This window comes from Myotis daubentonii, chromosome 21 (genome assembly GCF_963259705.1).
Source record: "Myotis daubentonii chromosome 21, mMyoDau2.1, whole genome shotgun sequence".
Classification (NCBI taxonomy): Eukaryota; Metazoa; Chordata; class Mammalia; order Chiroptera; family Vespertilionidae; genus Myotis; species Myotis daubentonii.
The window spans coordinates 18,043,430-18,058,721 of record NC_081860.1 but is presented as its reverse complement, the minus strand read 5'-3'; the positions used below and the strand labels follow the sequence as shown (position 1 = coordinate 18,058,721).

General features: G+C 51.9%; 1 non-coding gene across 1 annotated transcript; it reads left to right on the top strand.

The window, feature by feature from the left end:
- The first annotated feature begins 6,434 nt into the window (after positions 1–6,434).
- On the top strand, positions 6,435–6,506 carry TRNAE-UUC (transfer RNA glutamic acid (anticodon UUC)). Its single transcript has one exon. It is a non-coding gene; the product is annotated as a tRNA-Glu (tRNA).
- Positions 6,507–15,292: the final 8,786 nt, after the last annotated feature.

Here is a 15,292-nt window from a genome sequence, read left to right as displayed (position 1 = left end):
TTTCTCACTTTTCAAAAGTTTATTTTTGTGCCGTTTTTTGCCCGGCCGGGGTAACTCAGTGGTTGAGCGTCGACCTATGAACCAGGAGGTCACAGTTCCATTCCCAGTCAGGGCACATGCCCGGGTTGCGGGCATGCAGGAGGCAGCCAATCAATGATTCTCTCTCATCACTGATGTTTCTATTTCTCTCCCTCTCCCTTTCTCTCTGAAAGCAATAAAAACTTTTTTTTCTTAAAAAAAGATGTTTGCCGCCAGCATATGTTTAAAATGGAATTAGGTCAGTAGTATGACACAAGAAATCCTATAGCCGCTTCTGTCAGTCATAACAATCAACTGTTTAACAACTTCTTTTCTCTAAAGAAATGAAGTAATACATCTGCAATATAATTTCAATAATTTCCAAAAATTACTCTTAAATTTCTTCCTTTGGACTTGAAACGATGTTTACACAAAATTTATTCAATCAGCGTATTCAGAGGTAATTTATTCCTTTTAGCTCCTTGTTGGAATACCATTAGGATATGCATGCTAGCAGTTTAGATGTGAATTATGGAATGTATTTTTTTGCCATGTTTGGATAAAAAGATACCTGGGAAATAGTGAAGGACAAATTACTGCCTTAAAAGGAATAAATGGCAGACATTACCGTAATCCCGAGAAGAATGTAACCTCTTGCGAAGTCTAATAGAAGCTGGCATCATGTGCTAATATCGTGCTATTTACTAATTACACGCTGCTAGCGATACGTGTTTTCTGTTCTGCAGATGCACAGCGCTGCCATATTTATTTTATGGCAATTGAGATGCCAATCTATTTATAAAGGGACATTAAGGAATGCGTAAAATGAATGTTTCATTCAGTTTTTTAAAAGGAAACAGTGCGACGCCATGTCAGTGTGTAACAGGGCCGAGCCATGCGGGGTGATGGCCTCTCAGCTCCTCTCTGGCCGTGGGTCCTGGGCCTATGCCGTTCCTATTGCCCCAACACTGTTCCTACGTGCCCCCCCCCCAAGCTCCACTCTCTTTTCCATGTACAGGCACATACCCCCAACATGGGAAAGAAGATGCAGGTGAGGTACCTAACCACCTCACTGCTATTTCACCCCGATTTCACGATAAATACTTCATGGGTTTTTTATCATTTCACCCACTGGGCTTCCCTGTACACATCATCCAATCCTGTCCACTGTGGGAACTGGAGCTGAAGTGCAAGAATGGACGTGGTATTGTGTGCCCTGGTTCCTTCCTTGGATTCTGAAATCCATTCTTTAAAAAAAACAAAAAAAAACATTTTTATTGGTTTTTAGAGAGGAAGGGAAAGGGAGAGAGAAACATCGATGATGAGAGAGACTCATGGATCGGCTGCCTCCTGCACGCCCCACACTGGGGATCGAGCCCACAACCCGGGCCTGTGCCCTGACTGGGAATCGAACTGTGACCTCCTGGTTCATAGGTTGTTGCTCAACCACTGAGCCGCACAGGCAGGGCCTGAAACCCATTCTTGCCATCCAGCCTCGCTGCTCTGCACTCGTGTGTGTGTCTAATATTCCGATACACGGACAGACCACAATGCACTTACTCGGTTTCGCTGTGACAGGCCTCTGGGACGCTGGCCTTGTTTCTGATTTCGAGCCCACGCACGTGAGAGTTCCTGTACCATTTTCGCCTTATTTGTGTCCCTTTTTCCCTAAAAGAAAAACATGCAATTTAGAGGATGTTTGTTAGGCATTTTCCTAACAGATATAATAAATGTTAAAAATAACACCCTGTTAGGGTGCTTGTTAGCTTGGGGAAGAGAGGGGCTTTCCAAGTATTACTCTGCACTTGTGTTATTGATTTATTTTTTGAGAGAGAGAGGAAGGGAGAGGGAGAGAAAGAGAGAAATACTGATGTGAGAATAAAACCAGGGTGTGAGCCAGCAACCTGGGCATGTGCCCTGACAGGGAATTGAACCCCCAGCCTTTGAATGCATGGGACAACACCCAACCATTGAGCCACACCAGCCAGGACTGTGTGCTGCATTTTTGTCAGAAGAACTACTGCTATGTGGTTGCTACTCTGGGCTCCTCCTGGCCTTGGAGGTGATCTGAAGCCACAGTGCCCACGTGTTCTCTTTAGAGGTAACAGGCCTGAAGCAAAGTCCTGTCTCTCACACTCATTCTGTTTGTTCTTAACCTTCCTGACCCCTTAATGAGCTCCTTCGTGAATCAAAATAATAATCAGTCCAATCTTCATCATCCAGCTCGGCTGCAGGAAGAATTCCAACCGTCTGCAGAAGTCAGGAACTCCAGGCGGGGAACTGGATGCTGCAAAGGGTTGGCTGAGCCGAGAGGCTGGCTCTGGGCCTTGGCGTCTGGGATCCGTGCCCGGAGCTGCAGATCGGCCCTCGGACGCACAGCGCTGGCTGGGAGGGGATCTGGGAGGGGGGATCTGGGAGGGGGCATCTGGGAGGCAGTCGAGCTGCCCCTGCAGGTTCCACAGCAGCAAAATTCACCTCCCCAGGGGCACCCTCGGCCTTGCCTCTGGACACCGTCTGGTGACCAGGCACCAGAAGCCGCTGGTGCCAAAGGATAGCGTTTCAGCCCACAGTGCAGTGGGCACCACTTCTCTACCTGCCCACCCCCCCGTTGGAATAATGTCAGTTCAGAACTCAATCTGCACTATGGACCAGGAGGCCGGGGCACATGCCTGGGTTCTGGGCTGGATCCCCAGTGTGGGGTGTACAGGAGGCAGCCGATCCATGACTCCCTCATCATTGATTTCCCTCTCTCTCTCTCTCCCTTTCTATCTGAAATCAGTAAAAATACATTTTTTAAAAAGAAGAAAAAAAAGATCGGGCTTCCCAGCCGTCCAGCCCGGGCTGCAAAGTGTGTGACCGGCTGGGTGCGGAGCCGGGCAGGGAGCACAGGCCCTCTCAGCACCCAGGGCCCCGGGAGGCGGGGTGGGCGGCCTCTCAGAGCTTCTTGGGGCTTGAACACCTGGGGCTCCCTCGCTGGGGCGGGCGTTCCTGCCACCAGCGCCTGACTGCTTTGCTGAAAACAGACTCCAGAGGGTAATTCATTCGGGAAGTAAAGGCTCTGCCCCAGGAGGCCCGGGCCCTGGCCGGTCAGACCGGGATCAGTGCACCCATCGCAGCCACAAGGTCAACCTCAAGGGCAAGGCTGGGTCCAAGATAGAGAGTGTCCCTGGTCTGAGCAGTGGCCACGCACAGCAGATGCGGACAACACGGGGGATGGGGGGGCCCGCGCTCATCCACATCTCTCCCTCCCGGGGGTACGAACACTGCCCCTCAAAACCTCTCTCACGACCTACCCTTCCATGTAAATAACGCGAAATTCTGCACGAAGGGGAAGACGGGCCATCAACGCCCACTGGACGGTGTGACACAGAAGAAACAGCGAGAGTCTCAGATGTGAGCAACGAGCTCCCTCAAGCACCCTTCTCCCGACGCCGACGCCGGACGCAGATGAGCAGATGACACTAAGTGGGGCAGTTAGGCAATTAGGCCCATTATGGCTCCTCGGCAACTTCATGGAGAGGACGGTAAGTGGACGTGCGGGACAGCGAGGAGGAGGAGAAGAGGCTCCTCCATCGCGGCTGTCAATCACAGCGTCCCAGCCGCCGGGGCCCACAGTTCCACCTGCCTCTCACCTAGTGCCTCGGCCCGAGACATGGCCCTCCGGCTCCTTCTACAGCAGGAGACTCGGAGCACATCTGCATCCCCTGCGTGTGGCCGGGGGTCTGCCCGGCACGGGGGCCACGCCGGGGACCTCGACAGAGGCTCTCCCAGAGGCCCACACGGCCGCAGCCCGCCCAGGTCAGGGTCACGCGCATCAGAGTCCGGATGCACAGGGCGCGGACTCACCCAAGAGGAACTGAGGAGCCTGCCTGGGCCCTGGCCGGGTAGCGCAGGAGGAACGACAAATCCACATCTCTCCACCGTTCCTCTCTCTGAAATCAGTAAAAACACGTTAAGAAAATAGATGAAGAGGCAGCCGGTACCGAGAAGCCACCCGCACCCAGAGACGCAGCAGCATGGGCACTGCTGCAGGGATGGGCACCTACTTCCCCCGTGGGCCCCCCCAGGCACCCCACACACCCTGAGTATAGACAGCCCTGTGCCTAGAAGGATCTTTATTTTATTAAGATAGAAATATTCCCACAAAATAAATATATAAAATCAATAAAAACATTTAAGAAAAAATGAACGAACTTAGAAATCGATGCTGCAAGAACTCAGATTGTCAAAGTATTGGGGGGGCGGTGCCTGCCACGCGGGTAACGTGGGAACCTGGGTGGGAGGCCCTGCTCCCTCTGCAGGCTCAGGGAGTGGGGTCCGCTGTGGGATCGGGGAGCAGGGGGCGTCTCTAATTGCAGGCCAGCTTCTGAGTGATGACAGCCTGCTGCCTAGCCCTTCCCGGGACATTTTTAACCCTGAATTCATTTTTACCCCTTCCAATGGGAGAAAGTCCTCTTCTGTGTCCTCTTACGATCTTCTGTGATACGTCCTGGAGAAAACAGCTCAAATGCATGTCGCACCTGCCATTTTTATGCTTAGAAAGGACCCCCGGTGACATTTCTGGAAGAGGTTGAAGCCACAATTCAATCAAGTATTTAATCTAGGGTTGGTATCAAACAAACAGCATTTTAAAAATAAAATGATTAGAATATCCTAGAAAACACCATCAGACCTATTACAATGTAATCTAAAGCTGGAAAAAAGTATTGACAAATTTATAATCAGGCTTTTAAAAAATCAAAAAAAGGACTAACTGCCATTTTAGGAAAAATGGTGAAAACCAATAACAAGGACAAGTACAGGAGATACAGAAATGTTAGGCCCTCGGTCATCGTATGCAAGGGACGAATGCTTTTGGAAAAGCAAAAGCCACCTACAAAGACCTCGTTCGAGAGGAAACGGCCGCGAAGGAACGGGCCAGGCGGAGCGTGGAGGGTCTGGCGGTCCGTACGGACCTAATTCACGACGACCACCGTCCCATCCATTCCCGAAAGAATACGCTTCCTTTTCAAACACAGACGTGGGTTCCAAAAACGACATCCTGAGCTGCAAAGACAATCACCAGGTTGGATGTTTCCTTTCAAGGTACATAAACGCTTGGCCTTTCAAATTGTTTTCTCTTGCATTGCTTCGTGAAAATAAATGTGGTTTAATCAGAAAGGGACTAAAAATAGCACTGCTTGGTCACCGCAGGGCTGGGGCACCCTGATGTGAGCCTGCAGGACCGAGTGTTGCTGGTTTTCTAAGAGCTTCCTCCCCCCAACTTGCCGGCCCCTGAGCTGGCCACACTTTTGCTTTTCGGCCCAAAGGCCGCTGGGCGCCAGCGAGGCGGAGATTTCCCCCCAAAGGCGTCCTGGACGCTGCGCTGCTCCCAGGTTCTCACACTGACCTTGCCAGCTGCCTCGCTGGAAACCCTGTGGCTTCTCATTTACGGCCGACGCCGACCTCTCACACGGGCTGAGGAGAGTATCTCCCAGGCGGTTTGTTCGGTTTTGTGTTTTTTTATTTGCTTGTTGTGTGGACAAAAGGGGGCCACAGACGAGAAGGCCTGCGTGGAGGCTGGCAAACTCAGAGGTCACCACAAAGGGTGGCCTGGAACTAAAACCTCCCATCAGAGAGCAGCGCGTGGGGGCAGTCCCGTCCCAGCCGGTGTCTTCCCTGACAGAGATGGCTCGATCCTCGCTGAGCCTGTTGTCTCTGATCCAGGAAACAAACCTGCGGAACAGGGTGACTTATTGTGTTGCTGTTGGCTGCTGACGGCCCTGCACCCGCTTGTGCAAAAGGTGCGTGTGTCTAACACCTTACTTTTCACCCCATCCCCGGGTTCCCTGCTCTGCTTTCCCCCGCCCCCCCATCTAGCACCAGCGGGCTTCAGGGAGCCAGGCCCCTCTCGGGCTTTGGGGGTAATTTACAAAAACAGCAGAAACCACTCTTCTCCGAGCCTTAACCCGGCACGGTGAGGCTCTGCTTCCGGCAATTGCTGACAGTTTGGCTCCAATAAACTCACACGAGTTCTCTACGGGTTGGACTGTCCCCTTACGTTTGGGTTCCCCCCGACGAGAGCGGGTTTCTCCTTCCACCGCCGTCTGGGGTGCTTTGCTCTGGTTCAATGTCAGGCCTCCCCACAAAGACCTGAAGAGCAGCCGCCTCCCCAGGCCTCAGCCCAGCGCGATGGGAACTCTGGTCTCAAAGGGCCACCGGGCGACCAGCCAGAGGCGGGGGCTCAGGCTCCCTTTCCCGGCTCCCCCGCCGCTGAGCGAGGGCGGGCAGGTCCGCAGGCCCGGGCTCCGAGCCGGCCCAGCGCCAGGCGGCCCAGCGCCGGGCGGGACAGCGGCAGCCGGGGGCGGGGTCAGGGCGGAAGCGGAAGCAGACGCACTCGATTCAACTCGCTTACGCCGGGCTCGGCCCTCGTCGTCTCCCACATGGTCTAGCGGTTAGGATTCCTGGTTTTCACCCAGGCGGCCCGGGTTCGACTCCCGGTGTGGGAACGCCATAACATTTTTTTCTTTCTTTTGGACTCAGGTATGAAAAATGCACGAAGCCCACGTAGGTTGTTTTTGCCAAGAAGGACGCTAAATAGAATTGCTGACAGCTGTTATTTCCTTCCTGGGGACGTGGAGCGACCCCCCACCCAGCAACGGTTGGTGCAATCAGTACTGACGGCTTTGCTCATCCTTTCATTTACGGCAATGACAGACGAAACGATTATAATTAACATTTAGTGGCCGAACTCTATTAAGGGGAGCCCTCTTTCCCCAGCTTTACTGAGATATAACTGGCAGGGAAGCTTGTGAAAGGTGACGGTGTGCAACATGGTGTTGGATGGGCGTGCCAATTGCCAAGCGGCTGCCACAGCAGGTTAGCGAACACCTCCATCACCGCACGGGAATTGCCATTTCTTTCAGAGAAAACCATTTTAGGTCCAGCCAAGTCACTGCTGTCTGGGCCCGACTCGGGGCTTCTGGCCCGAGGACAGAGAGACGGTGGAGAGGGAGGGAGAGCTGCTGTCCCACTTATTTATATACATTCATGGGTTGATTCTCGGACGTGCCCTGACCGGGGATCGAACCCCAGCGGGAGGACACGCCAACCAAGTGAGCTACCGGGCCAGGGTGCCTGTGCACTTTTAATGTTAGTGCACCCCTAACATGAGGTGCACTATCGGTGAAGAACTCACACGCTGGGGGATCTTATTCTGGTGAGAGAAAGCTTACTAAGGGGGAGTCTATTCTATATACAGGGAATACACACACACAGAGGGGTGGGCAAAGGTAGGCTTACAGCTGTGAGCACAGGGAGCAGTTTATTCTTGTGTCATTGCTTATGAATTATAGTATTATTTTCCACATGAACAACTGTAACCTACTTTTGCCCACCCATATGCAATATACAGGGTGTCCCCCCAAAACGTATACACACTTTGAATACTTACTCATTCCAATGGCTTAAATCTGAAAAGAATCATTGGAATGAATAAGTATGCAAAGTGTGTATACGTCTGGGGGCGGAGGGGACACCCTATACATTGGTTCATATAGACATGTAATGTTTTATGTGACATGTGCATCGCCTGGATATGCACATATGTAACCCAGGAGAGCAGGTACGGTGCACACGCTGGTCACGTGACCGTGGGGACCCACCACCAGGCATCTGCTCCCCGAGAGGCGTCTCCCTCCGCAGACTCTGCGTTGGCTCATTAGCCCAACCCTGGACACAAGTCCTCCGGCCAGGTCTCCGACTTCCACGTTAACCTACTGTTCGGTCTTAACGTTCCTGAGAGCTGCGTTCATTACAAGCAGGCGCTGCAAGGAGCCTGTCACTTCAAGTGTCATTTGTCACAACAAACCGGTGTTCTTTTCTTCCTGTCATTTTTAGAACTTTGGTTACCACAGCAACCCAGGGCAGCTTTTATACATAGGGTCACTTACGTTCAGTCGGTTTCTTTTATTTACTTGTTTATGTATTTTATTTTGTAATTTTTTTTTTTTTTTTTTTTTTTTTTACCATCAGAAAGATGAGCTGTTTTTCTTCTTTCAACAAAGCTCACAATGTGGTGGAATAATCAGGCATAATGATAAGTCGGTCCACCGAGGAATATTACATGTTTAAATGAAAAATCATTACCTTACATCTGCATATTCAAATGCTCTGTTTAAAAAAAAAATAACGCCTCTAAGAAGAAGCGAGTGCCAATTTAATCTCCCAGGTCCTGGCTCATTAGAAGTCGGTAGCCCTAGGATATAATTAGTATTCCATAAAATAGCAGCCAGAAAAAAGCAACCGGGTTGGGGGAAATCCAGGCGTGCATTAACAAGCAACACTCGGCTTTCAGCTGCCCCACCCGCAAAGGGGTCCTGGGCTCACTGACCCAGCCCAGGTCCTTTGGGGGGGTCTCAGAGCTCTCCACACACACACTTCCCTTTGCAGGGAGAGCAAAGCCATCCTGGGCCACACAGCTGGGGGAAGCAGCTTTCTGCAGGGCACAGAGGCATTCCAGAAGATTCCAAACTACCTGGCACAGGGAGAGACCAGGGAGGAAACACCACAGCCAGGGGCTGCGTCTGTCCACGCGAGCTCTGAGAGCCAGCGAGCCTTTACCCTGCACCCACCGGCAGTTCTAACGTCTCCCCAAGGCCCTTCACCTCCTCGTCCATCCTGGCCCATTTTTTTCTGAGATTCCAGCATCTTCTCATTTTGCTTCACCTTCTCATTGCAAGCCCCTGGCCTGAACCAACCTTTTCTCCTTTGCCCCGTCCACGTGCTCCTGCGTAAAGCCAGCCAAGCCGTTTCCTCCTGGGGCTCGCGCCCCGCCGCCTCTTGGCTCCCTTGGACATCTCCGGAGCTCCGAGGGCCTCCACATGGCTCGGCCATCAGGCCCGGGGCCTCCTTCCATTTCAGACCACACACCTTCTCGGGCACTGCCGTGTGCCCGTCTCTGACGAGGCTCTGCGGAGAGACACGAGCACATTGAGGTGTCAGACTTAAGAACTTTTAAGTCTAGTTGAGGGAAACCCCATGCAGAAACCAATGGTTTCAGTATAGTTCAGTCAATAGGAGATGTCACAGCTCAGGCATAAGGAGAAACTATCCCTAAGATTATCTGGTCGTTCCTGGAGAAAATAATGCCTGAGATGCATCTTTAACGATGAAAACATGGAACCAAGCAGGGAGATGGCATGGACAGGGTGAGGCCTGCGACAACAGGCCGACACAACAGATATTGCTAGAAAATAAGAAGCAAGCATGGGGCCCCGGCCACTGTGGTCCAGTGGGTTGGGTGTCGGCTGGTACACCCACAGGTTGCAGGTTCATTCCAGGTCCCGGCATCTGCCCAGGTTTCAGGCTCAATCCCCAGTAGGGGGCGTGCAGGAGGCAGCTGATCCATGTTACACTCTCCCTCTCCCTTCCTCTTGCTCTAAAAAAAAAATCAATAAAAAGTTTGTAAAAAATAAAATACATTGAATTGAAAGATTTCCGGAGGCTTCTTATGCTCTGACATCTGCCCCCACACATTTTCCTGTTTCTAATGTGTGTCAGGTACGCTATGATGGCGGGAGACGTGAAAGAGTGAATTGTTAGGAGTCAACAGGCTTCTACGTGTCAATCATTTTCTTGCAAAAGGCTACAGAGCCTAGAAGCATGAAGGTAGGGAATGTGGAGGGTTCTCTGACATCACACACACGTCTTTGTAAATCAATGACCCTTTTCCTGTATATAATACACATCCATTTAAATAATGCAGGGATTTATTTTTTTTTTTTACGTTTTATTACCTGGGAAGAAAATTTGGGAAAATATTGAGGAATTTGATATCACTCAGAGTAAATGTGTATAGTCCGGCCAGTGTGGCTCAGTGGTTGAGCGGCGACCTATGAACCAGGAGGTCCCAGTTTGATTTCTGGTCGGGGCACATGCCCGGGTTGCTGTTTAGATCCCCAGTGTGGCGCGTGCAGGAGGCAGCTGATTAATGATTCTCTCTCATCATTGATGTTTCTATTTCTCTCTCTCCCTTCCTCTCTGAAATCAATAAAATACATATATAAATATTTAAAAAGTAAATGCGTATAATCACTCCACGCTCAGACTGGTACAAGCTGTTGGAAACGATGCCGATACTCTAGAGCAGCGGTCGCCAGCCTTTCGGACCTCACGGACCACCAGCTGGCGACCACGGCCCTCGTGTGTCCGGCGGAGACCACAGTTTGTGTGTCCATCACTCCCTTAACCTGTCCTGCAAATCGGAGCAAATCAAACTCTAAGTTTCTGTTTTTATTTTTCTATTTTATTTTACTTTGGCTCTTATTTTTTAAATGATGTATGTGGGAGAGCTTTTAGTGTAATGAAAAAAAATATTTTTTTAATAAATGGGAAAGTGGGTAGAGCTCTTGAGAAGGTAAATTATAACAATTAAAAAGATGATGAGATTCATGGGTGTCTCATCACGAGAGGACATCATAAATAATAGTGTCTTCCTTGTACATAACATCTTCCCGGTACTCCCAATCAACCTGTCTCCTCGCTCTCACGTCAATATTTTTCTCTCGCCCTCCCTTCTTCCCTCTCTCCCTCTAAAAAAATCATGGACGGAAGACTCCTCGAGTGACGATGTCCGCCAGGACACAGCAGCAGGTTATAGTCTGCCAGCAAGACCCGAGCTTCTCAGGCTGAGCAGCCGTGGCATCTCCTGGGAACCTGTCACAGAACTGGAATGATGGGATTCTCTTTTCTGTTAGAGAGAGGCCTCCAACTTAAAACAAATACAGGAAAACCTCAGTGGGGTGTGCTTTGAAGTTCAAGGGCCGCTTCCTTCTCAGCTTAGACCCACTCCCATCCTCGGAACAAACGGACACCTGAGAGAACAGGAGGGAAGAGAGCCCTGACCGGTGTGGCTCAGTGGGTAGAGCGTCGGCCTGCGGACTGAAGGGTCCCAGGTTCGACTCCAGTCAAGGGCATGTACCTGGGTTGCGGGCTCATCCCCAGTAGGGGGTGTGCAGGAGGCAGCTGATCGATGTTTCTCTCTCATCGATGTGTCTAGCTCTCTATCCCTCTCCCTTCTTCTCTGTAAAAAATCAATAAAATATATTTAAAAAAAAAAAAAAGAAAAGGAGGGAAGAGAAAGAAACTTTTTTTCTCCCCATGATCCCACCCGCGGGTTCTGTTCATCTGCTTCTCCCGGGAACCATGGTGCGTTTAGACGGTAGGGCTTCCGTCGCCATGGAAACGCGTCACCCAAGGTCCACTTAGGCAGCGGCCACAGAAATACTTAGGAGCAGCATTTAGAGCAGCGGTTCTCAACCTGCAGGCCGCGACCCCTTTGGGGGTCGAACGACCCTTTCCCAGGGGTCGCCTAAGACCGTCGGAAAACACATCTATAATTACATATTGCTTTTGTGATGAATCACTCTGCTTTCATTACGTCCATGAAGTTGGGGGTCACCACAACATGGGGAACTGTATGAAAGGGTCGCGGCATTAGGAAGGCTGAGAACCACTGAGCTACACTGTCTCTTCTGTCTGAACGCCCATTTCTGAGAACAAATTAATCGCCCAGGACATTTGTATAATGTTCAATCCATCTTCACACCGCCTTCCATCAGGGGTGTTACCTGTTTCATAAAACCAAATGGTAGAAAAGTAAAATAATGTTACCTACCACCCGGCCGGTGTGGCTCAGGGGGTTGAGCACGGACCTCTATGATGAACCACGAGGTCACGGCTCCATCCCCGGGTTGTGGGTCCGCTCGCTACCCAGCAGGGGGCGCGCGGGAGGCAGCCCACCCATGATCCTCTCTCCCTTCCTCGCTCTGAAATCAATTAAAAAACAAGTAAGTCATAGACGTATGTTTTGCAAAGATGGACCCCAAAACCTTCGATCTCGGTAGCACAACCACCTTCTGGGAGGGCGGGGTGCCCACCCGGAACCACCGGGCTCAAGAGGACACGGCCGCCTCCTCTTGGCGGTAAATCTTCCATATGCAGCCGCCACCCCCATCAGGGTCACGCTCGCGAGCCTGCTTGCCGGCTGGGTGTCCCCCCAAAATCAGGGGCCCGAGACACGGTCACCGGCTCCTCCTAAAGCGCGGGACTCGGAACACACGTGCATCCTCTGCGTGTGGCCGGGCGTCTGCCCGGCACGGAGACCACACTCGTGACCGCGACACAGGCTCTCCCAGAAGCCCACGCGGCCGCAGCCCGTCCGGGTCAAGGGTCACGCGCTTCAGAGACCCGGATGCATAGGCCGCGGACTCACCCAAGAGGAACTGAGGGACCTACCTGGGCCCTGGCCGGGTAGCGCAGGAGGAACGACAAATCCATGTTTTTCTCTCTCTCCCTTCCTCTCTCAAACCAATAACGACCGAGAGGCAGGCTCCATCGGAAGAGACGGTCGGTATCACTAGAGAAAGGCCGCCATCACTGCCGAGACGCAGCAGGCACGCGGACGCTCCCAGTATCGCGAGGCACAGCCACTGTCGCGAGAAGCAGCAGTATCGCGAGACACTGTCAGTATCGCGAGAGGCAGGCACCGTGGCGAGAGACAGCGAGAATCTCAGCAGGTAGGACCCCAACATGGGTCTCCCTAAAACCTGCAGGACTTGGAGGCAGAGGCGGAGGCGTCTAACGCCACTAGTCGTCGCCAAGGAGACGCCTGCCCAGCCCTCCCTGGTAGATGGGAGCGGGGCCAGGATGGCAGGGATGGGCGCCCGCTACCCGCCGGGGCCCCCATCATGCGCCCAGCACACTCCGGGGAGAGGCAGCCCTGTGATTAGAAGGGTCTTTATTCTATTAAAATTAAAATATGCCCCCACGAAAACTAATAAAATCAATAAACACATTACACACACACACACACACACACACACACACACACACACACACGAATGAGCTGCCCTGGACGGTGTGGCTCAGTGGGTAGAGCGTCGGTGGTTGGATTCCAGTCGAGGGCACGTGCTTGTCTTACATCCACGTTTCTCCCTGTCTCTCCCTCACTCTCTTCCACTCTCTCGAAAACCATCAACGGAAAAATAAACTTGGGTGAGGATTAAAAAAACATATGTCTATTCCCACACAAAAAAATTAATAAAAATATTTTTTTAAAACATTGATGGACATAGAAGTAGATGCTGCAAGAACTCAGGTCGTCAAAAGCCACAATGGGAGCAGGTAAGTAAATCTAGGTTTGAGCGTCAAACAAACAGCATTTTTAAGAATAAAAAGGTTCGCATAACCCAGAAAGCACCATCAAGACAAATTACAGTGCAACCCAGAGCTGGGGGAGGGGGGAATATTTACAAATTTATATAAGAGCAGTGGTTCTCAACCTTCCTAATGCCGCGACCCTTTAATACAGTCCCTCATGTTGTGATGACCCCCAACCACAAAATTATTTTCGTTGCTACCTCATAACTGGTTTTGCTACTGTGATGAATCGTCATGTAAATATCTGATATGCAGGATGTATTTTCATTGTTACAAATTGAACACCATTAAAGCATAGTGATTCATCACAAAAACAATATGTAATTATAGAATGTGTTTTCCGATGGTCTTAGGCGACCCCTGTGAAAGGGTCATTCGACCCCCAAAGGGGTCCCGACCCACAGGTTGAGAACCGCTGCTCTAAATGCTGCCCGTAAGTATTTCTGTGGCTGGATTGTGGGTTCGCGCCGCGCCCCCACTCGAGGTGCGTGCAATGGATCTCTCTCTCTCTCTCTCTCTCTCTCTTCTCTCCATCCCCCTCCTTTCCAGTCTCTCTCAAAAGCAATGGAAAAAATATACTCAGATAAGAAAAGGGAAGAAGAAGAAAAGAAGAAGCTGGCTGCTCTGGGGGTCTGCGTGCCCCCCGAGGGATGGGGACTGCGGCGGCGGCGCTGACAGCCTCCCCGAGGTGACGAGGACATCTCCCCGCGAGCAGACAACGCCAGCTCCCCTCTGGCACCTCCTCTGGGGCCCTGAAGCAGAGACGGAGCCGTCATCTTGACTGCATTCACCCGCTCTCTCGCGCTCTTGAAACAAAACCACTGCCCGCCCCCCTGAGAGGCGCCCGGTGCTCCATCTCCTCTCCATCAGCTCTGGAGTGGCTGCTTTTAGCACCCGCCGCCTACCCCAGAACGCGCCTGGGCCTCAGCCTCGCACTCGAGACTGTGTTTCAAAGGACAAGCCCGCCCGCCCGGAGGGGTCCCTAATGAAGCCTTTTCCCTTTCCCGCCCATTAAGGGAGCTCAAGTGCGCCAGGCGCTGGGTGCTCTGCGGACTCGCACTTCCCTCCCAATGTGACACTCGCATGGTGTTTACCAAGAGGGACCCCCGCCCTGCCTGTGTGGCTCAGTGGTTGGAGCATCCGCCCATGACCCTGGAGGTCATGGTTCGATTCCCGGTCAGGGCACAGGCCTGATCCCCCAGTGTGGGGCTTGCAGGAGGCAGCAGATCCATGATTCTCATCATTTTTTTAAAAAATATATATTTTTGTTGATTTCAGAGAGGGAAAGGGAGATAGAAAAGTCCATGATGAGAGAGAATCATGGACCGGCTGCCTCCTGCACGCCCCCCCCTCCCCCCGACCGGGGACCGAGCCTGTAACCCAGGCACGTGCCATGATTGGGAATCCAACCGTGACCTCCTGGCCCATGAGTAGATAGATGTTCAACCACGGAGCCACGCCGGCCTGGCTGACTCTCATCCTTGATGTCTCTCTCTCTCTCTCTCTCTCTCTCTCTCTCTCCCCCTCAAATTAATAAAAATATACGTCTATTTTAAAAGCCCACCTCTGAAAGGCTTCAGAAACATTGAGACCCCAACAAAAGACCAGCCTGCACCCCGAGATCCCTCGCTCTGCCGGTAGATCGCCCCTGGGCGGCGGCGGCGGCGCACGCACATGGCCGGCCAGCGTCCTCGCTCACAGCCCATTGCACAGCACTTAGCCGCTAATTGAAATTTCACAGTACAATACTTAAGACACAGCTCCAAATTGCATCGCCATTTAAGCAAATGCGTTTCCCTGGCCATTGCACCGGGCGCGATTCCCCCCCCCCCCCCCCCCCCCGGCGACGTGCTTCCCATGATTTGCTGTCGGTGGCTGGCGCAATTAAGTCCTTCAGTTATTTATGTCAGGATATTCTAGAAGGTCCCGTCTCCCGGGAGTCGCATTTCACCCAGTCGTGGGCTTTGTCACCCCCACCGACCGCGGGCCTCTTTTGAATGAGCTAACGAGTGGATGAACGCACAGAGCGGGGCTTCAGTCGGCACCGGGAAGGAAAGAGAACAGTTCCGTTCTG